Source organism: Pan troglodytes, chromosome 11, assembly GCF_028858775.2.
Source record: "Pan troglodytes isolate AG18354 chromosome 11, NHGRI_mPanTro3-v2.0_pri, whole genome shotgun sequence".
In the NCBI taxonomy this organism is placed as follows: Eukaryota; Metazoa; Chordata; class Mammalia; order Primates; family Hominidae; genus Pan; species Pan troglodytes.
This window is the reverse complement of record NC_072409.2, coordinates 76,201,748-76,226,901: the sequence shown is the minus strand read 5'-3', so window position 1 is coordinate 76,226,901 and position 25,154 is coordinate 76,201,748. Positions and strand designations below refer to the sequence as shown.

General features: G+C 39.6%; 1 protein-coding gene and 1 pseudogene across 1 annotated transcript in view; one reads left to right on the top strand and one right to left on the bottom strand.

Annotated features, from left to right (window-relative positions):
- The window catches only part of MVP-DT (MVP divergent transcript), a 41,136-nt gene extending 27,720 nt beyond the window's left edge, over positions 1-13,416 (top strand). Inside the window, exon 5 of the mRNA XM_054658870.2 lies at positions 13,359-13,416. The gene's annotated coding sequence lies outside the window, so the exon portion shown is untranslated. The remainder of the gene's footprint in view (positions 1-13,358) is intronic.
- LOC112204420 (kinesin-like protein KIF27) overlaps positions 1-25,154 on the bottom strand; it is a 43,017-nt pseudogene that overhangs the window by 8,463 nt on the left and 9,400 nt on the right.

The window sequence follows — 25,154 nt, the reverse complement described above, 5'->3', positions numbered from 1 at the left end:
GTGCTTTCTGACCTATCTAGCTATAAAGTGGGTCGTGCACAGCAGCATTCCATCATCAAATGGAAATGCTATATATGTGATCAGGCTCAAGCAGGTCCTGAAGGCATAAGTTACATGAGGAAGTGGCACAAATGCCCATGGTCTCCACTCGCCACCCTGCCTTCTCTCCTCCAGCCTGCACCAATGGCCTCATGGGGAGTTCCCTATGATCAGTTGACAGGGGAAGAGAAGACTAGGGCCTGGTTCACAGATGGTTCTGCACGATATGCAGGCACCACCTGAAAGTGGACAGCTGCGGCACTACAGCCCCTTTCTAGGACATCCCTGAAGGATACCAGTGAAGGGAAATCTTCCCAGTGGGCAGAACTTCGAACAGTGCACCTGGTTGTGCACTTTGCATGGAAGGAGAAATGGCCAGATATGCGGTTATATACCAATTCATGGGCTGTAGCCAGTGGTTTGGCTGGATGGTCAGGGACTTGGAAGAAGCATGATTGGAAAACTGGTGACAAAGAATTTTGGGGAAGAGGTATGTGGATGGACCTCTCTGAGTAGTCAAAAACTGTGAAGATATTTGTATCCCAAGTGAGTGCTCACCAACGGATGACCTCAGCAGAGGAGGATTTTAATAATCAAGTGGAAACGATAACCCAGTCTGTGGATACCACTCAGCCTCTTTCCCCAGCCACCCCTGTCATTGCCCAATGGGCCCATGAACAAAGTGGCCATGGTGGCAGGGATGTGGGCTCAGCAACATGGACTTCCACTCACCAAGGCTGACCTGGCTACGGCCACTGCTGAGTGCCCAATTTGCCAGCAGCAGAGACCAACACTGAGCCCTCAATATGGCACCATTCCTCAGGGTGATCGGCGAGCTACCTGGTGGCAGGTTGATTATATTGGACCTCTTCCATCACAGAAAGGGCAGAGGTTTGTCCTCACTGGAACAGACACTTACTCCGGATGTGGGTTTGCCTATCCTGCACGCAATGCTTCTGCCAAGATTACCATCCATGGACTCACAGAATGCCTTATTCACTGTCATGGTATTCCACACAGCATTGCCTCTGACCAAGTTACTCACTTTATGGCTAAAGAAGTGTGGCAGTGGGCTCATGCTCATGGGATTCACTGGTCATTTGCAGGATGAAGGTCCCCATCATCCTGAAGCAGCTAGACTGATAGAACGGTGGAATGGCCTTTTGAAGTCACAATTACAACACCAATTACATGACAATACTTTGCAGGACTGGGACAAAGTTCTCCAGAAGGCCATGTATGCTCTGCATCAGCATCCAGTATATGGTACTGTTTCTTCCATAGTCAGGATTCACGAGTCCAGGGACCAAGGGGTGGAAGTGGAAGTGGCACCACCCACCATCACCCCTAGTGATCCATTAGCAACATTTTTGCTTCCTGTTCCCACAACATTACGTTCTGCTGGCCTAGAGGTCTTTGTTTCAGAGGAAGGAACACTGCCACCAGGAGACACAACAATGATTCCATTAAACTGAAAGTTAAGATTGCCACCTGGACACTTTGGGCTCTACCTACCGTTAAGTCAGCAGGCTAAGAAGGGAGTTACAGTATTGGCTGGGGTGACTGACCTGGACTATCAAGATGAAATCAGTCTACTACTCCATAACAGAGGTAAGAAAGAGTATGCAAGAAATACAGGAGATCCATTAGGGTGTCGCTTAGTATTACCATGCTCTGTGATTAAGGTCAATTGGAAACTACAACAGCCCATTCCAGTCAGGACTACAAATGGTCCAGACCCTTCAGGAATGAAGGGTTGGGTCACTCCACTAGGAGAAAAACCCACAACATGCTGAGGTGCTTGCTAAAGGCAAAGGGAATAAAGAATGGGTAGCAGAAGAAGGTGGTCGTCAATACCAGCTATGACCATGTGACCAGCCACAGAAACGAGGACGGTAACTGTCATATTTCCTCCTTATTTTGTTAAAAACATGTTTGTGCATGTATACACTTGTACTGAGAAAATATCTTCATTTTATTTCCTTTTTCCTTTATCATGTGACATAAGATTTATTGACTTCACATCAGCATTTAAGTACTGTTAACTTTATGTAATAGCATTTGGGTTGGGGATTGGTGCATTTCCGGTTGTACGAAGGATAGTTGTATTATGTTAGGTGTAATTATAACCTTATTATTGTCTTTATTTGAAGATTATGTATGATCTCAGGAGATGTGTATGAGTTCAAGTTGACAAGGGATGGACTTGTGACGGTAAATACCGAGTGTTAACTTGACTGGATTGAAGGATGCAAAGTATTGATCCTGGGTGTGTCTGTGAGGGTGTTGCCAAAGGAGGTTAACATTTGAGTCAGTGGGCTGGGGAAGGCAGATCCAACCTCAATCTCGTGCGCCATCTAATAAGCTGCCAATGAATATAAAGCAGGCAGAAAAACATAAGAAGGTGAGACTGGCCTAGCCTCCCAGCCTACATCTTTCTCCCATGCTGAATGCTTCCTGTCCTTGAACATCAGACTCCAAGTTCTTTAGTTTTGAGACTCGGACTGGCTTCCTTGCTCCTCAAGCTTGCAGACAGCCTATTGTGGGACCTTGTGATCATGTAAGTCAATACTTAATAAACTCCCCTTTATGTTTATATATATATTTATATAATATAAATCCTATATATTTTATATATCTATATATATCATATATATGATATATATATGCTATTCTGTCCCTTTAGAGATCCTTGATTAATACAGATGGGGTCCCACTATGCTGCCCAGGCTGCTTTCAAGTAAGCCTCCCACCACAACCTTCCAAAATGCTGGGATTACAGGCATGAGCCACTGCACCCAGCCACAACTTTGTTATGAACAATTTGTACAGCTATAGAAATGAATGACTTTTTAACTTTTTTTTTTTTTGAGACAGGGTCTTAACTCTGTCACCCAGGCTGGAGTGCAGTGGTGTGACCACAGCCACTGCAGGCTCAACCTCTGGGACTCAGGTGATCCTCCCATCTCAGCCTCCTAAGTAGCTGGGACTACAGGTGCGTGCCACCACGCTTGGCTAGTTTTTTGTATCTTTTGTAGAGATGGGGTGTCGCCATGTTGTCCAGGCTGGTCTCAAACTTCTGGGCTCAAGCAATCCTCTTGACTCAGCCTCCCAAAGTGCTGGGATTACAGGGATGAGCCACCATGTTTGGCCAAGTTTTTATATATTCTTATTTGGCTATAGCATGAACTTTTGTGGTATAATCCCAGTCACTTAAAAAAATATTAAAATATCAGTTTCAGAACCAAACTAAGGTAAGGAGAGCATGTTTGAATGTAATGATGTGTGAGATCTTGCCAGGAAATTGTCATTAGGCAACTGGTTGCTAATTAACCAGTGACAGAATTAACTTAGAAGCAAATTGCCTCAACACTCAAATTCACAGATTTTTCCAATTTTCTGCTTACTCAGGTTGCTTCTTCTAGATCCCTTTTGATCTATTTTCAGCTATGGATTCATGAGAATCAAGACTAAGCAGCCTGAATTGAAGGAGTAACAGTATCACCTAACAATGATTTTGCTGCCATAGTAGCTGTTTGTATACTGGCCATATGCCTAGGTAAAATGAGGCCAGATCACTCTCAGAGTTTTCTATCAGAGTTGGTGGTGAACTACTGCTCACTGATAATGGTATGTGCCCATCAATGGCAGTATAATTTTGACCCAAGATATTACTTTAATGCATAAAATTTTATAATCAACTGACAATTATAACCAGAAATATAACTAGGAATATGACAGAACCTATCACTTTCATTTTGTGAGTGGAAAATAACTTAAATATGATAGTATTATATCCCTGGGAAATAAAAAAAAATTCAACTGTATACCAAAAAGCCTGAATCAATCCCACATTTCTACATAAAAACTAGACGAACAACAAGCTGACAGGATTGTAGCAGTTCTTATGTGCATACTGGAGGCAGGCAGAAGGGATGGCATTCCAAGCACGAATAGCCCTACAACAAAGTCAACTGTCCCAAAATGCGGCAACCAAAACATGTAAAGCCCAAAAACTTGTCTAAGTAGCAACTATTTAAACATGTTGAGCTTTTAAGTGATCAAATTCTGTCCTATCTTCCTTCAGTACCCACACCTACACATCAACTTTACATAACTGTCAAAAGGGGAAGTTACCTTTGAAATGATGTAACAGCAACTGCATCTTTTGTTCGTGTTCCTTTTGCTGGAGGGTCAGTCTCCGGTCACACTGCAATTTTAGATGGTCCAGTGCAGATTCTAATTCACGAACCATATTATCCCGTTCCAGAACTTTCATTTTCATTTCTTCATTATATAATTGTTGTTTCCGTTCAGCTTCTCGCAAATTCACCACCTAACAAATACATATTTTGACCTGTTAAGTGTGTCTTAGATAAGCTAACATAATAATCTACTTTTCTTAGGCTACTTCAAGATGAACTTCCTTAATCTCCATAGTGTAAATGATTCCTGCCAGGTATTGGGTCCTTAGGCAAATGCTTTGTAACATATTCACAAAACAACCTAACAGCCTTTTGAATTTGTTAGAATTCAGGCCAGGCACGGTGGCTCACGTCTGTAGTCCTAGCAGTTTGGGAGGCTGAGGTGGGGGGATCACTTGAGGTGAGGAGTTCGAGACCAACCTGACCAACATAGTAAAACCCCGTCTCTACTAAAAAATATATATAAAATTAGCTGGGTGTGGTGGTGCACACCTGTAATCCCAGCTACTTGGGAGGCTGAAGCAGGCGAATGGCTTGAACCTGGGAGGCGGAGGCTGCAGTGGAGCCAAGATCGCCCCATTGCACTCCAGCCTGGGTGCAAGAGCAAAACTCCGTCTCAAAAAAAAAAAAAAAAAAAAAAAAAAGAATTTGTTGGAATTCTGAATTGATGACACTTTCTTTTTTTTTTCTTTTGAGAAGGAGTCTTGCTCTGTCACCCAAGCTGGAGTGCAGTGGCGCAATCTCGGCTCACTGCAAGCTCCGCCTCCCAGGTTCATGCCATTCTCTTGCCTCAGCCTCCCGAGTAGCTGGGACTACAGGCGCCCGCCACCAAGTCCAGCTAATTTTTTGTATTTTTAGTAGAGACGGGGTTTCACCGTGTTAGCTAGGATGGTCTCGATCTCCTGACCTCGTGATCTGCCCACCTCAGCCTCCCAAAGTGCTGGGATTACAGGCGTGAGCCACCGCGCCCAGCCGACACTTTCATTTTTAATATATTGTTGCTCTAATAATCACCCTTCCATAATTTCTTAAATGTAATCTATGCAGTTTACATTTAATAATTCTGTAACTTTATTTCTCTAGTCTAAGTGGATAGTGAGAGGGCAAAGATTCTTGAAACATCTAGACAATTCCAAGTTTTAACTCCAGAATGGATGTTATAAATAAGTGACAGTTTGGGTGTTTTGTTGTTGTTGTTGTTATTGTTAAGATGGAGTCTCACTCTGTCACCTCAGGTTGGAGTGCAGTGGTGCAATCATAGTTCACTGCAGCTTCCAACTCCTGAGATCAAGTGATCCTCCCACCTCAGCCTCCCACATAGCTGGGACCACAGGTACATGCCATCATGCCTGGCTAAGTTTTTTAAAAATTTTTTTCGTAGAGACAGGGTCTCACTATGTTGCCCAAGCTGGTCTTGAATTCCTGGACTCAAGTGATCCTCCTGCCTTGGGTCCCAAAGCACTGGGATTATAGGCATGAGCCACCACACCCAGCCATGTTATGCATTTTGTCTACTGGATTCTTCCCTGCTGATGTGAAGTAAAAATACTTCAGACAATGTCTATATCACAGAACTTGTTAATAATCTAATGACCTCTCCAGAAAAATAATCATTAATACAAGGGTTCCCAGGATCAGAAAATCCACTGACCTTAGCCAGGTTGCCTTGCTTTAAGAGTAGCACAAGGGCCAGGCACGGTGGCTCACACCTGTAATCCCAGCACTTTGGGAGGCCGAGGTGGGAGGACCACGAGGTCAGGAGTTTGAGACCAGCCTGGCCAACATGGTGAAACCCCATCTCTACTAAAAATACAAAAATGAGCTGGGCATGGCAGCACACGCCTGTAATCCTAGCTACTCAGGAGGCTGAGGCAGGAGAATTGCTTGAACCCAGGGGGCGGAGGTTGCAGTGAGCCGAGATCACACCAGTCTGGACAACAGAGTGAGACTCCATCTCAGGAAAAAAAAAAAAAAAAAAGAACAGCATAAAGAGTTATCTATATCAGGCTGGGCGCGGTGGCTCACGCCTGTAATCCCAGCACTTTGGGAGGCCGAGGCGGGCGGATCATGAGGTCAGGAGATCGAGACCATCTCTGTCTAACACGGTGAAACCCCGTCTCTACTAAAAAAAAAGTACAAAAAAAATTAGCCAGGCGTGGTGGTGGGCACTTGTCGTCCCAGCTACTCGGGAGGCTGAGGCAGGAGAATGGCGTGAACCTTGGGGCAGAGCTTGCACTGAGCCGAGATCACGCCACTGCACTCCAGCCTGGGCCACAGAGCGAGACTCTGTCTCAAAAAAAAAAAAAAAAGTTATCTATGTCAAAGCACTCCACCATCTTTCTACCCTCCAAACATGCAGCAATAGGATGCACTCTCATCAATAACAATAACAGTAGCTTACTACTGATGATGATTATCCAAGAGGAGGCTGTGCATAACATTTTCATTTATCTTATTTCACAGAATTATAATTTTATTTAATTTTTTGAGACAGGCTGTTGCTCTGTTGCCCCAGACTGAAGTGCAGTAGTGATCATAGCTCACTACAAACTCAAATTGCTGGGCTCATGTGATCCTCCTGCCTCAGCCTCCCAAGTATCTGGGACTACAGGTGTATGCTACCACACCCGGCTAATTCTGGTATTTTTTGTAGAGACAGGATCTCAAATTCTGGGCTCAAGTGATTCTCTTGACTCAGCCTCCCAAAGTGCTGGGATTACAGGCATGAGCCACTGCACCTGGCCTTAGGACTTTATTTTAAAATATCAGTGTTTTATTTTTCATTAATTGTCTGATATTCCCATAAATTGAATGTACTTTTCAGAGAAGAGTTATCTCATTGTTTAACACTTCATAATATATAACTTAAGTGGAAAAGACATTAGAGAAAAGACGGATATAGTTCTCAATGCTATGAAACATCTCTGGATCAGTAAATTGACTAATCTGTAAAAAATACAACATTTTAATTGATTTAAGCACATTCAGGTTAATAAAATCTATTATCTTTGCCACTGATACACCACTTCATCTTCATTTCAACTCATACATGATGAGAAAGTACAGATTCCCCTACCCTGCAGCAATGAAGGAATGGGAATCAAAACTTGGAGGGCCCTTGATTTTTCATGAGTGCCAGGTAGAACATCCAAATCTAGAAAACATCCAAGAAATAATGAGCAAGGAATATAACTTAAATTCTTTGGTTTTAAAAACTTTCGAAAAGGACTTCTTTTGAAAGCCCCTCCAACTTTAAGAACCTCACAAAGTTAGGCCTACATATTTGGATAATCACAAAGCTTTTAGATAACAACATTTAGTTCTATAAAGAGAAATCATGCTCAAATTTGTAGTTACACCATCAAATCTTTAAGCCTCTCAATTTCTTTAAAAATTCAAAATAAATATAGGATGTAAGCATCTTGACCCATCCTTATAAGAAAAATATTCTGACCCTCAAAAACAAACCTTATTGAAATATCTGAAAAGAATAGCTCTAATCTCAACAGGACTCAGGCAAGCTAGTTTTTCCAAGACATTTGCTTCACCACGAGAGAGGTTTTGGAATGATGCTCTAAGTGACTTCTGGCGATTCTGGATACTTTCATTCTTGTATTCAATTGCAGCTTCCAAAGCTTCAATCCCTTCTTCAAGTTGGAAAAGAACATGTTCTTCCTAGATATAACAGAAATCACTCATTTTAAATGAAATAGTATAACTTTGACTTTGTCATATACTCAGATACTACTAAACTATTTGAGTCTAATGGATATTACCACTCTTGTACTAGATTTTAAGAAAATGTTTTTTGAGCGCTTGCTATGCCACATAATGCAGTGTGTGTATACATGTGTGTATACACACACATACACACACACACACACACACACAACATATTAACATAATCATTAAGCCGTCACAATAAACCTGATGGAGTAAAATGGAAAAGACAGAAGTTTAGGGGAGTTCTGAAATGTTCCAAGGTTATACAACAAATGCTGATCATCTAATCCAAGGAATATACTTGAACAAAGCCTAAGCCCACAGGATTAGCAGTATTGTCATATATCTCCTCCATAACCCCTAAAGTGCATATTGTGTGTCAATATTTCCACTAGTGAGATCTAGAGACTCACTGTTGTCCCTTCAGTGATCTATCAAAACAATATACTGCCTAGAGGGAATAACTTATTCTAAATGTTAGAATAAGTTATTAAGAACTAGTAATAAAAAAGCACAATATGGCATAAAAAAGTAGTGAGGATTTAAGTATCTGAAATATTTCATAAGATTCCTATGAAATGTTATTAGAAGGAAAATGTAGGTGTTAAAAATAGGGCAACGTAGTATTTTTTCACATACTAGAGAAGATCGATGAATCCCTGTAGGAAAACCTACAAGTTCTTTTTTTCTTTTTCTTTTTTTTTTTTTTGGACACAGGGTCTCGCTATGTTGCCCAGGCTGAACTCAAACTCGGGCCCAAGCGAACCTCCTACCTTGCCCTCCTGAGTAGCTGGGACTACAGGCACATGCCACCATGCCCAGCTCTTCCAGTTCTTTGAACTATCCAAATACATGTTATGTTGGTGATACAAATCTATGGTAAGGAATTACTTCAGATTGGTGAGATTTGGATATATGTTTCCATATACCCATACCTATTGTGGAGGCCACCTCGATAAGTTCCTGTGGCAGACTATCTTGTCCATCTGCACACCCTTATTGCCTAGCACAGTACCTATCACATAGTTTGAACTCAATATCTGTTGACTTAATGAAGAGAGAAGAGAAAAAAGTTTCATGTGTCCTTGGTTACAGGACCCATGTTATTTCTCTCCACTCCTCTCCCTAACATCCCAAAGGAAAATAATGTGAATATTTCTTTTTTTTTTTTTTTTTTTTGACAGGGCCTCACTCACTTTGTCATCCAGGCTGGAGTGCAGTGGTGGGATCTCAGCTCACTGCAACTTCCACCTCTTGGGTTTAAGCAATTCTCCTGCCTCAGCCTCCCAAGTAACTGGGATTACAGGTGCATGCCACCACGCCTAGCTAATTTTTGTATTTTTAGTTGAGAAGGGGTTTTGCCACATTGGCCAGGCTGGTCTTGGAACTCCTGACTTCAGGTGATCTGCCTGCCTCAGCCTCCCAAAGTGATGGGATTACAGGTGTGAGCCACCATGCCTGGCCAATAATGTGAATATTTCTGATCTACCTAAAGAAAAATGTTCACCAGCCATTCTATTTCTCTGTGCAATCACTAACCATATGGAATTTGATGGTTTGATAATTGCTCCATAAGGAATAAAATAATATTCACCTTTACAAGAAAAAACCCCTTAAATACTAAAATGTACTTAGGTGAACGAATAAGAGGAGCCACAAATAGAAGTGAATTATCCAATATAGAGTAAGTCCTTATCATCAATAGGTTCTTGGAAACTGTGACTTTAAGAGAAACAATACATAACGAAACAAATTTTTTTCTTATTAACTTTGTAACAAAAGCAACTATGTTGAAGGAAAACAATGTAATCTGAGGACCTGATGTACATGGTGTCTCTTAAAGTCACAATTTCCAAGAACCTATCCACAATGTTCAGTGAGGACTTTACTGTACTTGACTTTTGAATTTATACTGTGACTATATTTTATCAAAAACAAATGTGAAGAGTTTGCCTTTATATGTGGCTGAGGACAATTTCGTATAAATTCAGTTTCTATGGTTTTGGATCTAAGTTAAGGAAATACTGAGATAATATAAGGTAGTGTGAATATAGAAACCCAAGGACAGCCCGCTCCAGTGAGGCTGCAGCATATCAGTGTTTGCAGTTCCCTCCAACTCAGCAATAGGTGTAGGTTGACAAGATACGTGGCAATGGGTAACTATCCTGGGATGAAAAATTTGCCACAATACAAACCACAGGTTATCAAGAGTTGACTCTGCTTTATGATAGAGCACTGCTTTTCAACTTTAATGTGTACCCAGGAGCTCACTAGAATTCAGATTCTGATCCAGCAGGTCCACTTGGGGCCTGAGGATCTGCATTTCTAACAAGCCTCCAAGTGATGCTGTTGCTGCTGGTCCAGAGACCAAGTAAAATGAAACAAAAAACTAACGACAACTTTTGAGCAAGCACTGCAGAGATTTCCCTATAAATTATATGTTCTCAGCAGGGTGCGGTGGCTCAAGGCCTGTAAACCCAGCACTTTGGGAGGCTGAGGCGGGTGGATCACTTGAGGTCAGGAGTTCGAGACCAGCCTGACCAACGTGGCGAGACCTCGTCTCTACTAAAAATACAAAAATTAGGCCGGGCGTGGTGGCTTACGCCTGTAATCCCAGCACTTTGGGAGGCCGAGGTGGGTGGATCACGAGGTCAGGAGATCGAGACCATCTTGGCCAACATGTGAAACCCCATCTCTACTAAAATACAAAAAACTAGCCAAGCATGATGGCGTGTGCTTGCAGTGCCAGCTACTCGAGTGGCTGAGGCAGGGAAATCGCTTGAAACAGGCAGGCGGAGGTTGTACTGAGCTGAGATCGCACCACTGCACTCCAGCCTGGTGACAGAGCAAGACTCAGTCTCAAAAAAAAAAAAAAAAAAATTAGCTGGGCATGGTAGTGCACATCTGTAATCCCAGCTACTCAGGAGGCTGAGGCAGGAGAATTGTTTGAACCCAGGAGACGGAGGCAGTGAGCTGAGATCGCACCACTGCACTCCAGCCTGAGTGACAGAGTGAGACTCCATTTCAAAAAAAAAAAAAAAAAAAGTATGTTCTCATCATAAAATGAGAAATTAAAAGTTTAAAAGATTAGAGAAACATAATAGTTCTTATATTTTCCTCCCTACTTATTAAGCAACTACTCTGTATTATTAGAAATCTAAAGTTCAGGTATTCTTTAATTTTAGTTTCTGGATTTTACCAAAAAAAAAAAAAAAAAAAAGCGGTGTGACTTGTCTGTAGTAAATTGTTAGGTAATCTTCTATTAGTGTAATGATCTAAAATCTTTCTATCCATTTCCTTAAAGTAATAAAATTAGGAAAAATATTTTAATTTACTGTGGAAAGAGAAAATTATCCTAAACAAGTTTAAAGACATTAAGATAGCAAACCATTCCAACTAGATTTTATTGATACCTTGTGTCACATCAGAATTTCATGTTCTCGATCATCTGCTAGTGACAGATCTATTTGGAATACTAACCTTGGCTTTAAAATCGTGATAAGAGCAGAGCCTCACTTGAGAGCTACACTAAGAAGAACCAACCATGTGGAAGAAAGGTGCATAGAAGCTCATGTGAGTAAGTAGAACTCTACCAGTTGTAGGAGGCTCATCATTCCCTCAAACCCCAGTCCAGAATAGCCGCAAAATAGGTATCATGCACCGTACTATATTTTCACCACAAATCTGTAAATAACGTTTTTTGTTACGGGATCCCACATGAAATAGAAACCTAAATGTTTCTTGATATTAATGGAACTCTACCCTACTGCAAACATAATTTGTTAATTCTCATCTCTGTGCCTTCTTCAAAGATGTTCTGTCTAAAACGGACTTCTTTCTTGTATCTGCCTGTGCATATCATGTTTTTCATAATCTAGCTCAAGATTCTGATCTACTGAGGCTGCCTTGATGAATCTTCCCCCAAATGATCACTTCATTGCTTTGAATAAATAATGTAAGAGGTATAGCTGTAATACGTTATCCACAACTTGATTTTCAGTGTCCTTCAGAGTTTACAGTTTTCTTATATTTCTATCTGTTTTCCCAAATAGAGTATTAATTTCTCAAGGGAAACATAATACTTTGGGTTTTTTTTTTTGGCTTCTTCTATCTTCTATAGAGCTTAGTAATAGTCTCAGGCAGGCAGAATTCCTTAAATATTTGAATTCTGCTGTATCTTAGGCTCTCATGTCTTCAAATCTATAACCCTTGGGCTCCAATTTAATACCTTGGGAGGACAGCCTGGCTCTCTGTTCCTCTGCACAGCTACCCAGCTTAAGTTATAAAACAGGGCAACAGAGGGCTATAATGTTCCTTTCAACTGCCACTTAGCCCCCAATCAAGGATTGATTTGTAAGTCAATCCTTTCATCAATTCTCAGTGAGCAACAATCTAATGTTATCCTTGCTCCTATTTCTTAACTAGCCCCTATAACTTCCTGTCACTTGCTCCAAACTAAAACACTACAAGATTCACCACTGTGTATGATTCTCAGCTATTCGCCTTCTCTTAGCCATTTTCCCTTGGTTTGGTAATGATGAGACACCAACAATAAATATTTGCAGAGGAAGTTCAGATTCAAAAATTCATCTTTCTCTGATGAAGTAAGGTAAAGGTACCACTGCCAACTGACTGAAAATTTTGAAAAAAGACAAAGTCTGGGGCAATTTGACAGCCCATAAATGAATCATCTTCTACATAGTTTTAAAAAACTATAACTAAAACTATAGTTTAAAAAAAACTGTAACTAAAAGGTCTTTTACTGGGATTGGAATTTTGTGCATCTATTTGGCTGGACATAGTATGGACATTGGGCCTTTTAAACCAAGGTTTCATGGAAAGAATTAACCCCTAATTCCTTAGGCATCTCTTGTATGTAATAAATTACCTAGTATCCTTCAAGAAATATGTATAGAGAAAAGTCAGGTGCCCTCCAGTAGAGTCCCTCAAATCATTTTGTATGTTCTGTGATTTCAGACGAGAAACCCCAGCTGAGAAGGCAAATATACTCAAGGAAATTAATAGTTTCCAAATGCCTGGCAGTGCCAGGAAGGGGCCATGTCCATGGACCACTATGTAAGGATATCTCAGTCTCTGGTCAAGCGTGGTTTATGGTGCCAAATAAGTGCCAGGTGAACTCACTACATCTGACAAAATCTCAAGGAACCAAGTTTACCAGATAATATTTATGATTATGTGAAAAAGACTGAGGAAATCACTCAAGTGATCCATCATACAGCACCTCCAGTTCCAAAGAATACTGACTTACTTCAGGTGATAACACTCTACCATTTTTAAGTTTTTCATCCACACTGTGTCTTCGTTTCTGGAGCTGATCCTTTTCTTTCTGGAGGACTTCAACTTGTTCTGAAATCTTTGTTTTCTCCTCAGCTGTACTGGTCTGGAGCTGCACATTCTTTTCAGACAACTCTTGTTCCAGTAAGTTCAGGCGAGTTGATATTTTCAAACTATCTGTGTTTAAGGCCTAAAAGATACAACCCACCAGCCACCCCAAAAACAGTTACTAGAAATCCAGACTGCATAAAAATTAGGAAAAACATAGAGAAAATTTCTAAATGAATATATTTTTAGTTTTTACATTATTGCTTTCTCCCATGGATTTTTTTGAGGGAGGGGGTATTCATTTTCTTTTTTTGTTTTTGACATGGAGTTTTGCTCTTGTTCCCCAGGCTAGAGTGCAATGGTGCAACCTCAGCTCACTGCAACCTTCGCTTCCCAGGTTCAAGCGATTCTCCTGCTTCAGCCTCCCTGGTTGCTGGGATTACAGGCGCTCGTCACCACGCGCAGCTAATTTTTTGTATTTTTACTAGAGATGGGGTTTTACCATGTTGGCCAGGCTGGTCTCGAACTCCTGACCTCAGGTGATCCACCCGCCTCAGCCCCCCAAAGTTCTGAGATTACAGACGTGAGACACCGCACCCGACTGGGGTGTTCATTTTCTAAAATCTTAAGTTGAATGCCTTTTTTAAAAAAAAAAGTCTATTTAAACTCTGAGTTTACTGCCAAGAATTGCCTTGACTAGGTTTTCAGAGGCAGTATTTTTCTTTTTTCTTATTTTCTAAATTGAACTTTTCTTTCTTGGCTTACATTCTACATTGTAGAATTATGTTACAATTTACTAGGGGTTGAGATGTGGTGTGTTTAAACATATGATTGGTTGGCTTAAACATATAATTTGTTTTTACTCGTATTTCATTCTGATCAGAAAATATGGCCAGATTTATGGAGATGTTCACTATGGTCAAATTTCAGGTAATTTGTAAAATACTTTTCACAGTAATTATTTGTATATACTACCATGACGTTTATTATAGAGACACATACTATCATAAGGTTTATAATTTTAAAAAAGCATTCCCCTCCCCCAAGCTTTTAATTGAATCCTACTCCCAGACGGCCACCTTCAACCTTTTCAGTTGGTTCTTCTGGTGTTTATGTCCATGTTTCTAAATGGCATTATCAATTTTAGACATTGTCTACTGACTGTGTATTATGGGAGATAAGGATTTAGCACTCTTGTACCTACTCTACTTCCCATCCTCCTCCATTCTCCCAATATAAGTTACATTATAGTTTTTAGTTAAATCAATATTCATTTTCATTATTATAACTTTGTTATTCATAGGTGAACTATCTAGTATGAAATGATCATGCTTCTGTTTTGATACAACTTTTTTTTGCACCTTATACTAATTCTTCTCCAACAGAACTATAAAATTCCTCAACACTTTTTCATTTGATCAAACTTATCAGGAAATCTTTTCAATCTATTCTTTTCTGGAAACATTTTGCCTGGAGCATCCATCCTCCTGCTCCACACTGGACCAGTTGTCCTGGGTCTTCCCTTTGGTATTTCCTGAGAATTTCCATGTTGGAGCACATTTTCAGAATCCTGAGTCTTCCTTTTTCATAGTTGGTGCCCTTATTTTTGTGGGGCACATTCTCTAGTAGTTTCCCTGGACAGGCTTGATGTGAGGGTTTTTGTTTTGTTTTGTTTTTGTTTTTTTTGCCTGAAAATGCTTATTCTAGCTTCACATTTGATTGAGAGTTTGGCTAAGAAGAAAATTATTTATTAGACTTAATTTTCCTCATGAGTTTAAAGATTGCTTCAGATCTTAAACTTCTAATGAGGAAAGCTGAGAAGTCCAATGCCATTCTGATTCTTGCAACTTACAAGTAGTCTTTTTTGTCTAGATGCTTTCAGGACCTTCTTTTTTCCTCAGTCAGTGTATCCAAACCTTCACAGTGATATGTTTTGGGTACTCATTTTGCTGGGCCCTTGATGGGCTATTTCTTTCTATATATATATATAAATTTTATATATATATACAGTTTATATATATAAAGATATATATATATAAAGTTTATATATATATATAGTTTTACATATATAAAGTTTTATGTATATATATATAACTTTAAGTTCTAGGGTACATGTGCACAATGTGCAGGTTTGTTACATATGTATACATGTGCCATGTTGGTGTGCTGCACCCATTAACTCGTCATTTACATTAGGTATATCTCCTAATGCTATCGCTGCCCCCTCCCCTCACCCCACAACAGGCACCAGTGTGTGATGTTCCCCTTCCTGTGTCCAAGTGTTCGCATTGTTCAATTCGCACCTATGAGTGAGAACATGCGGTGTTTGGATTTTTGTCCTTGCAATACTTTGCTGAGAATGATGGTTTCCAGCTTCATCCATGTCCCTACAGAGGACATGAACTCATCATTTTTTATGCCTGCATAGTATTCCATGGTGTATATGTACCACATTTTCTTAATCCAGTCTATCATTGTTGGACATTTGGGTTGGTTCCAAGTCTTTGCTATTGTGAATAGTGCCGCAATAAACATATGTGTGCATGTGTCTTTATAGCAGCATGATTTATAATCCTTTGGGTATATACCCAGTAATGGGATGGCTGGGTCAAATGGTATTTCTAGTTCTAGATCCTTGAGGAATCGCCACACTGTCTTCCACAATGGTTGAACTAGTTTACAGTCCCACCAACAGTGTACAAGTGTTCCTATTTCTCCACATCCTCTCCAGCACCTGTTGTTTCCTGACTTTTTAATGATCGCCATTCTAACTGGTGTGAGATGGTATCTCATTGTGGTTTTGATTTGCATTTCTCTGACCACCAGTGATGATGAGCGTTTTTTCATGTGTCTGTTGGCTGCATAAATGTCTTCTTTTGAGAAGCTTCTGTTCATATCCTTTGCCCACTTGTTGATGGGGTTGTTTTTTTCTTGTAAATTTGTTTGAGTTCATTGTAGATTCTGGATATTAGCCCTTTGTCAGATGAGTAGATTGCAAAAATTTTCTCCCATTTTGTAGGTTGCCTGTTCACTCTGACGGTAGTTTCTTTTGCTGTGCAGAAGCTCTTTAGTTTAATTAGATCCCATTTGTCAATTTTGGCTTTTGTTGCCATTGCTTTTGGTGTTTTAGACATGAAGTCCTTGCCCATGCCTATGTTCTGAATGGTATTGCCTAGGTTTTCTTCTAGGGTTTTTATGGTTTTAGGTCTAACATTTAAGTCTTTAATCCATCTTGAATTAATTTTTGTATAAGATGTAAGGAAGGGATCCAGTTTCAGCTTTCTACATATGGCTAGCCAGTTTTCCCAGCACCATTTGTTAAATAGAGAATCCTTTCCCCATTTCTCGTTTTTGTCAGGTTTGTCAAAGATCAGAGAGTTGTAGATGTGTGGTATTATTTCTGAGGGCTCTGCTCTGTTCCATTGGTCTATATCTCTGTTTTGGTACCAGTACCATGCTGTTTTGGTTACTGTAGCCTTGTAGTATAGTTTGAAGTCAGGTAGCGTGATGCCTCCAGCTTTGTTCTTTTGGCTTAGGATTGTCTTGGCAATGTGGGCTCTTTTTTGGTTCCACATGAACTTTAAAGTAGTTTTTTCCAATTCTGTGAAGAAAGTCATTGGTAGCTTGATGGGGATGGCATTGAATCTATAAATTACCTTGGGCAGTATGGCCATTTTCACAATATTGATTCTTCCTACCCATGAGTATGGAATGTTCTTCCATTTGTTTTTGTCCTCTTTTATGTTGCTGAGCAGTGGTCTGTAGTTCTCCTTGAAGAGGTCCTTCACATCCCTTCTAAGCTGGATTCCTAGGTATTTTATTCTCTTTGAAGCAATTGTGAATGGGAGTTCACTCATGATTTGGCTCTCTGTTTGTCTGTTATTGGTGTATAAGAATGCTTGTGATTTTTGCACACTGATTTTGTATCCTGAGACTTTGCTGAAGTTACTTATCAGCTTAAGGAGATTTTGGGCTGAGACGATGGGGTTTTCTAGATATACAATCATGTCATCTGCAAACAGAGACAATTTGACTTCCTCTTTTCCTAACTGAATACCCTTTATTTCTTTCTCCTGCCTGATTGCCCTGGCCAGAACTTTCAACACTATGTTGAATAGGAGTGGTGAGAGAGGGCATCCCTGTCTTGTGCCAGTTTTCAAAGGGAATGCTTCCAGTTTTTGCCCATTCAGTACGATATTGGCTGTGGGTTTGTCATAAATAGCTCTTATTATTTTGAGATATGTCCCCTCAATACCTAATTTATTGAGAGTTTTTAGCATGAAGGGCTGTTGAATTTTGTCAAAGGCCTTTTCTGCATCTATTGAGACAATCATGTGGTTTTTGTCTTTGGTTCTGTTTATATGCTGGATTACATTTATTGATTTGCGTATGTTGAACCAGCCTTGCATCCCAGGGATGAAGCCCACATGATCATGGTGGATAAGCTTTTTGATGTGCTGCTGGATTTGGTTTGCCAATATTTTATTGAGGATTTCGATGTTCATCAGGGATATTGGTCTAAAATTCTCTTTTTTTGTTGTGTCTCTGCCAGCCTTTGGTATCAGGATGATGCTGGCCTCATAAAATGAGTTAGGGAGGATTCCCTCTTTTTCTATTGATTGGAATAGTTTCAGAAGGAATGGTACCAGCTCCTCCTTGTACCTCTGGTAGAATTCGGCTGTGAATCCATCTGATCCTGGACTTTTTTCGGTTGGTAAGCTATTAATTATTGCCTCAATTTCAGAGCCTGTCATTGGTCTATTCAGAGATTCAACTTCCTCCTGGTTTAGTCTTGGGAGGGTGTATGTGTCCAGGAATTTATCCATTTCTTCTAGATTTTCTAGTTTATTTGCGTAGAGGTGTTTATAGTATTCTCTGATGGTAGTTTGTATTTCTGTGGGATCGGTGGTGATATCCCCTTTATCATTTTTTATTGCATCTATTTGATTCTTCTCTCTTTTCTTCTTTATTAGTCTTGCTAGCGGTCTATCAGTTTTGTTGATCTCAAAAAACCAGCTCCTTGATTCACTGATTTTTTGAAGGGTTTTCTGTGTCTCTATCTCCTTCAGTTCTGCTCTGATCTTAGTTATTTCTTGCCTTCTGCTAGCTTTTGAGTGTGTTTGCTCTTGCTTCTCTAGTTCTTTTAATTGTGATGTTAGGCTGTTAATTTTAGATCTTTCCTGCTTTCTCTTGTGGGCATTTAGTGCTGTAAATTTCCCTCTACACACTGCTTTAAATGTGTCCCAGAGATTCTGGTATGTTGTGTCTTTGTTCTCGTTGGTTTCAAAGAACATCTTTATTTCTGCCTTCATTTCGTTATGTACCCAGTAGTCATTCAGGAGCAGGTTGTTCAGTTTCCATGTAGTTGAGCGGTTTTGAGTGAGTTTCTTAATCCTGAGTTCTAGTTTGATTGCACTATGGTCTGAGAGACAGTTTGTTATAATTTCTGTTCTTTTACATTTGCTGAGGAGTGCTTTACTTCCAACTATGTGGTCAATTTTGGAATAAGTGTGATGTGGTGCTGAGAAGAATGTATATTGTGTTGATTTGGGGTGGAAAGTTCTGTAGATGTCTATTAGGTCTGCTTGGTGCAGAGCTGAGTTCAATTTCTGGATATCCTTGTTAACTTTCTGTCTCATGGATCTGTCTAATGTTGACAGTGAGGTGTTAAAAGTCTCCCATTATTATTGTGTGGGAGTCTAAGTCTCTTTGTAGGTCTCTAAGGACTTGCTTTATGAATCTGGGTGCCCCTGTATTGGGTGCATATACATTTAGGATAGTTAGCTCTTCTTGTTGAATTGATCCCTTTACCATTATGTAATGGCCTTCTTTATCTCTTTTGATCTTTGTTAGTTTAAAGTCTGTTTTATCAGAGACTAGGATTGCAACCCCTGCCTTTTTTTGTTTTCCATTTGCTTGGTATATCTTCCTCCATCCCTTTATTTTGAGCCTATGTGTGTCTCTGCACGTGAGAGGCCTAGAGTCTCACATTACTGGTGTTGAGAAAATTGTTTATATGATGTCTTTGATAATCTCCTCTTTTCTGTTTTCTCTGTTGTATCTTTCTGGAATTCCCATTACTTGGATCTTGGGCTTTCTGGATTTATCTGCCAATTAAAAATGTTTTGCTCCTACTTTCTATTAACTTGTATTTTTACTTACTTTTCAGAATATTTCCTCAACTTTATCCTCTGACCCTTTTTGTTGAGATGGAGTTTTGCTCTTGTCACCCAGACTGGAGTGCAATGGCATGGTCTCGGCTCACTGCAACGTCTGCCTCTCGGGTTCAAGTGATTCTCCTGCCTCAGCTCCCAAGTACCTGGGATTACAGGTGCCCACAACCACGCCTGGCTAATTTTTGTATTTTTAGAAGAGACAGGGTTTCACCATGTTGGTCAGGCTGGTTTCGAACGCCTGACCTCCCGTGATCTGCCCGCCTTGGCCTCCCAAAATGCTGGGATTACAGGTGTGAGCCACCGCACTCTGCCTATCCTCCAACCCTTTTAATTTCCAAGAGTTCTTTCATGTTTTTAATAACTTGTAGTTATTTATAGATAGTCATCTTTTACCACATTGAGGATATTAAGATTTCTGTGAAGTTTTTTTCAGCTTCTTGCTCTATCTCTAATGTCTCTGAGTTTATTTTTTCCTTTTGTTTTGTTTTCTGTCTTTAATAGTGGCATTCCTGAAATGTCCATCATATTTCAGAGTCAGGTATCGAAAAGCAGATAAGATTTGTGGTAACAGCATATATGTGGGCCACTTATTTAAGTGGGGGCTTCCAAATTTAAGAGTTTTCATATCTTTTTAGATGTTTCAGAAAATATGCCAATCTCCGGCTAGGAAGTATAAATCTGGCTGCCAGCATTCTTAGATCCAAGTAGAGATTAGGAAATAGATGTTTCACAATTCATATGCAGACTTGCATTCATTCCCTATTTGGAGTTTTTTTGACTTATCACAACCTTTGCTGTGCCTGGTTCAGTCTTCAGAAAATAAATCGGTCCCAGAGTGAGAAAAAATAGTTTCATGACTATGCCCTGTTTTCATCTTTATGCTACTCCTGCCTTCTGAAAATCTTGGTCCCTTCATTTCGGAGTCTTTTTGATGTTCTATGTGAATTTTATCTCTCTAAAACTGTTATTTTTAAAAAAGGAAAACATCTAAAGCATTCCTAAAATGCCCATCACATTTCAGAGTCAGGTATTAAAAAGCTGGTAAGATGTGTGGTGATAGCATATATGTAGGATCTTGGCCTGGCTCTCATTTGTGTCTCTCTAGGTACTTGGAATGCAGCATCTTCTGTTCTGCTAAGTTAATAAGCTCTCATCTATTTGCTTTCCATCTTTTCTTTTTTTGTAATCTTTTGTCCTCTGTTATCTCCTCTACTGTCTTTTCCCTTTTATGGCTTTTCAAAAAACATAATAGCTTTAATGAGATATAATCTACATACCATGCAGTTCACCAATTTAAAGTATATAACTCAAGGCCGGGCATGGTGGCTCATGCCTGTAATTCCAACACTTTGGGAGGCCAAGACAGGCGGATCACAAGGTCAGAAGTTCGAGACCAGTCTGACCAATATGTTGAAACCCCGTCTCTACTAAAAATACAAAAATTAGCTGGGCATGGTGGTGTGTGCCTGTAATCCGAGCTACTCGGGAGGCTGAGACGGGAGAATCACTTGAACCCAGGAGGCAGAGGTTGCAGTGAGCACAGATCGCGCCACTGCACTCCAGTCTCAAAAAATAAAAAAAAATAATAAAGTATATAATTCAATGGTTTTTCATATATTCACACTTATGTAACCATCACCACAATCAATTTTATATTTTCTTCACCCCCCAAAAAAAAGAAACCCCACACCTATTAGTAGGCATTCTATTTCCCCCCCAATCCCCCACCAACCCTAGGTAACCACTATTTTAGTTTTTGTCTCTGGACAGAAATGGAATTGCCCATTCTGGAGACTTGATACAAATGGTATTATACAAAGGTGGTCTTTTGTGACTGGTTTCTTTCACTTAACATAGGTTTTCAACGTTCATCCATGTTGTAGCATGTATCACTACTTCATTCCCTTCTGTTGTCAAATAATATGCTATTGTATGGATAATCACAGTTTATCCATTCATCACTTGATGATCATTTGTGTTGTTTTGTTTCTAGCTATTATGAATACTGTTACTATGAATGTTCATGTTCAAGTTTTTGTGTGGATACATGCTTTCATTTCTCATGGAGAAATACATACAGAGATAGATCTATCTATCTGTCTATCTCTCTGTCTATCTATCTATCTATCCATCTATCCATCCATCCATCCATCCATCCATCAATCCACCCACCCACCCTCCCACCCATCCCTAGGAGTGGGATTACTGGGTCACATAGTATCTCTAAATTTAGCCTTTTGAGGAACTACAAGATGGTTATCCAAAGCGATTGTACCATTTTCCAATTTCACCAGCAGTGTATGAAGGTCCCAATTTCTCCACCTCCTCCCACACATTTCTTATTATGTTTTTCTGATTATAGCCATCCTAGTGGGGAGTGGGGAGTGGTTTACAACCAGAATCAAGTAGTGTATTAAACAGAATACCTGACTAGATCTCAATTTCTTATTTTCCAGGTGACTCTTCTCCTGTAACAGAGCCTCCTTCTTAGAAACTATGGCCTCCCGTTTCTTTAAGTCTGCTTCCAGCTCCTCTAATTCTTGGCATTGGTTCAGAACTTTCTCTACTTCTTCATCTAACTATTTCTTTTGCTCATCCAATTTCTACATTAAAATTAAAAAAAAAGTTACTTGTTTTTCCTTCTACCATAAAAATTATATGGTAATAATAGAATTTCAGATTGGCTGAAATCTCTTAAATGAACATTTAAAAACTATCACTTAGAGTAACTCAGGTAGCCGTCTGAGATCCTAAAGACATCAGTGGTTCTAGTCAAGATGTAGCTATGTTGTTTTATAAAGAATTAAAATTTACCCCCCAGATATGTTAAACAGTCTAGGATTTTTTAGCCTGACAAAGAAAGGGCTGATAATTTTCTATGCCTATATTAAGAACATGCTGGAGTCTTTTACTCTGTTGTAGTGCTGCACAGTTCCATCACAGCACTTACACTGGTGGCTGCCCTACGTATCTATCTCCCCAACTTGAGCTCCTTGATTGGTTGCAGGGGCTGTAGTTTTTACCCATCTATCCACATGGCTGGTATATTGCCTGGGCCACAGTGGGCATTCAATAAAATGTTAAATGAATGAGTGAATGAATGCCTGATTCAGTCAGTCAATGAAGTGAATAAATGAATACACACAGTGGAAGACACAGATGATGGAGGATGGAAGGAAAGCCAATTTGCATTGTAGCTTGTCAACCTCAAATAATTATTTTAAAAAAAGAAAAAACAAAAATAAAAAATTGCTGAAAAGATCTCCAAAACAAACATCTGAGTACTCTCTTGAATTAAGGATATGCGGAAACAAATACAAACATAAATATAGATGGAATATGACTGTTTAAAAGGAACTCTACCAAGTGGACACGGTAATGAAGCACTGCCACCAAAACAACAAATAAATAGGAAAAGAAATCCATATAGTATTATTTCCTAGTCCTTCATGAACCTTATAGAAAGGGTTTCTGGAAATCTATCATACAATGAGACAGTGAATATATATGAGAAAAAGAGAGCAAAATGGCCAAGACAAAGAAGATGCATAGTTATTCGGTCTTCCAATAATACCAGGATATTAATAGTATAATCTTATAAGCACTATCATGTCCAGATAACACTGGAGCCTAAAATATTATAGTAGCTCTACAATTATTAGGAAGAGAAAGAGCAACTATAAAAATGTTAATTTTGTCATATCCTTAAATACTCCAGTAGGAGATCCTAGGAAGTCTAGCAAGTAACTTAAATATATTCTACAAACATTCTTAAACTGTGAGTGGGGTTTGAAAGATGAATAAGAGATTCTTTTTAAGCTCCACTTAAAAGGAAAAAACCTAAAAAATTACAACTGGTGATGACATTTCTGGGTGGAATGGGTGTGTGTGGGAATGCACCCATGTCACTATTAAATGTCACTAAGAAAATGTAATGTAAAATTTATGAAGAGAGAATAAATCTTTCTAAAGTAAGGTAGAGATAATTGCATTCTAGGTATTTTAAATACAGTATTTTTTGCTTACATAAAATTTAAAATTTCAATTTCTTTGAACTTCAAAATTAGTTTGTGGATTATGACTTTCTTTTTAAAAGGTGGCACTAAAATAATGGCTTTTTAATATATAAAGTACATATACAATTTGGTTTTCTTTGAATGTAGAGTTCTGATTTTTAGAAATATACTTGTCTTTGGCTGGGCGCGGTGGCTCACACCTGTAATCCCAGCACTTTGGGAAGCCAAGGCAGGCAGATCACGAAATCGAAACCATCCTGGCTAACATGGTGAAACCCCGTCTCTACTAAAAATACAAAAAATTAGTCGGGCATGGTGGTGGGCACCTGTAGTCCCAGCTACTTGGGAGGCTGAGGCAAGAGAATGGTGTGAACCCGGGAGGCGGAGCTTGCAGTGAGCTGAGATCGTGCCTCAGCACTCCAGCCTGGGCGACAGAGCGATACTCCATCTCAAAAAAAATAAAATATACTCGTCTTCATGAGATGGGAATAAATACAGTCCAGTGAACACGGATTTCATGTTTATATTCTACAACATTCAAATCAACTCCTTTCTACTGAAATAAGAATATATTGATTCTGCTGAGAGCAAGGAAAAACAAAAAATACAGCACATTTCTGGATGAGAAAATAATTTTGTAATAATAAAAGTTTCACTACTTGGGCAACAGGATTATTAGAAGCCCAAATCTTAGCATCACACAATATACCCATGTAACAAACCTGCATGTGTATCCCTGAGTCTAAAATTTAAGAAAAGAAAAATAATAAAGTTTCAAAACAAATACTAGAAATTTTGCATTTGGGCGGCATCTAGTGTTTGAAGGTTTTATTCAGAGTCCACCAGTTTTTACATCTATCTATCTGTCTATCTATCTATCTATCTATCTATCTATCTATCTATCTATCTATTTATTGAGAGGGAGTTTTGCTCTTGTTGCCCAGGCTGGAGTGCAGTGGCATGGTCTCGGCTCACTGCAGCCTCCACCTCCAGGGTTCAAGCGATTCTCCTGCCTCAGCCTCCCAAGTAGCTGGGATTACAAGCACCCACCACCAAGCCTGGCTAATTTTTATATTTTTAGTAGAGACGGGGTTTTACCATGTTGACCAGGCTGGTCGAACTCCTGACCGCAGGTGATCCACCCACCTCAGCGTCCCAAAGTGCTAGGATTACAGGTGTGAGTTTACCTCTATTTAGACAACCATCAGATTGAAGAGAAACCAAGAAACGCTAAATAGAATTGACAAACCTGGAGATGGTCTATACTTCCAAACGAAGCTTTTCTCCTTTTCAAGTTACATGCATCAAGGTCCTCAGCTTTCGGTTTTAGATCTTCTTCCTGTCCTGTTTTTAATTGTAGTTCCTATAGAAAAAGAAATTGAAAACACCTTATTGCTTTTACACCTGACCATTAAGTATACTGATGACAATTTTTTTTTCTTTCTTTTTTTGGAGACAAGATCTCGCTGTGTCACCCAGGCTGGAGTGCAGTGGCACAATCACAGCCTCAAACTCCTGGGCTCAAGCCATCCAGCCACATTTTCTTAACATTTACTTCCTTAGTCACAGAAAGAGAAAATGAGTAGATGACAGTTGGGGCTCTATTTGAGAAGAAAATAATCTGGGGAGTTTTTGTTTAAAAAAATTTTTTA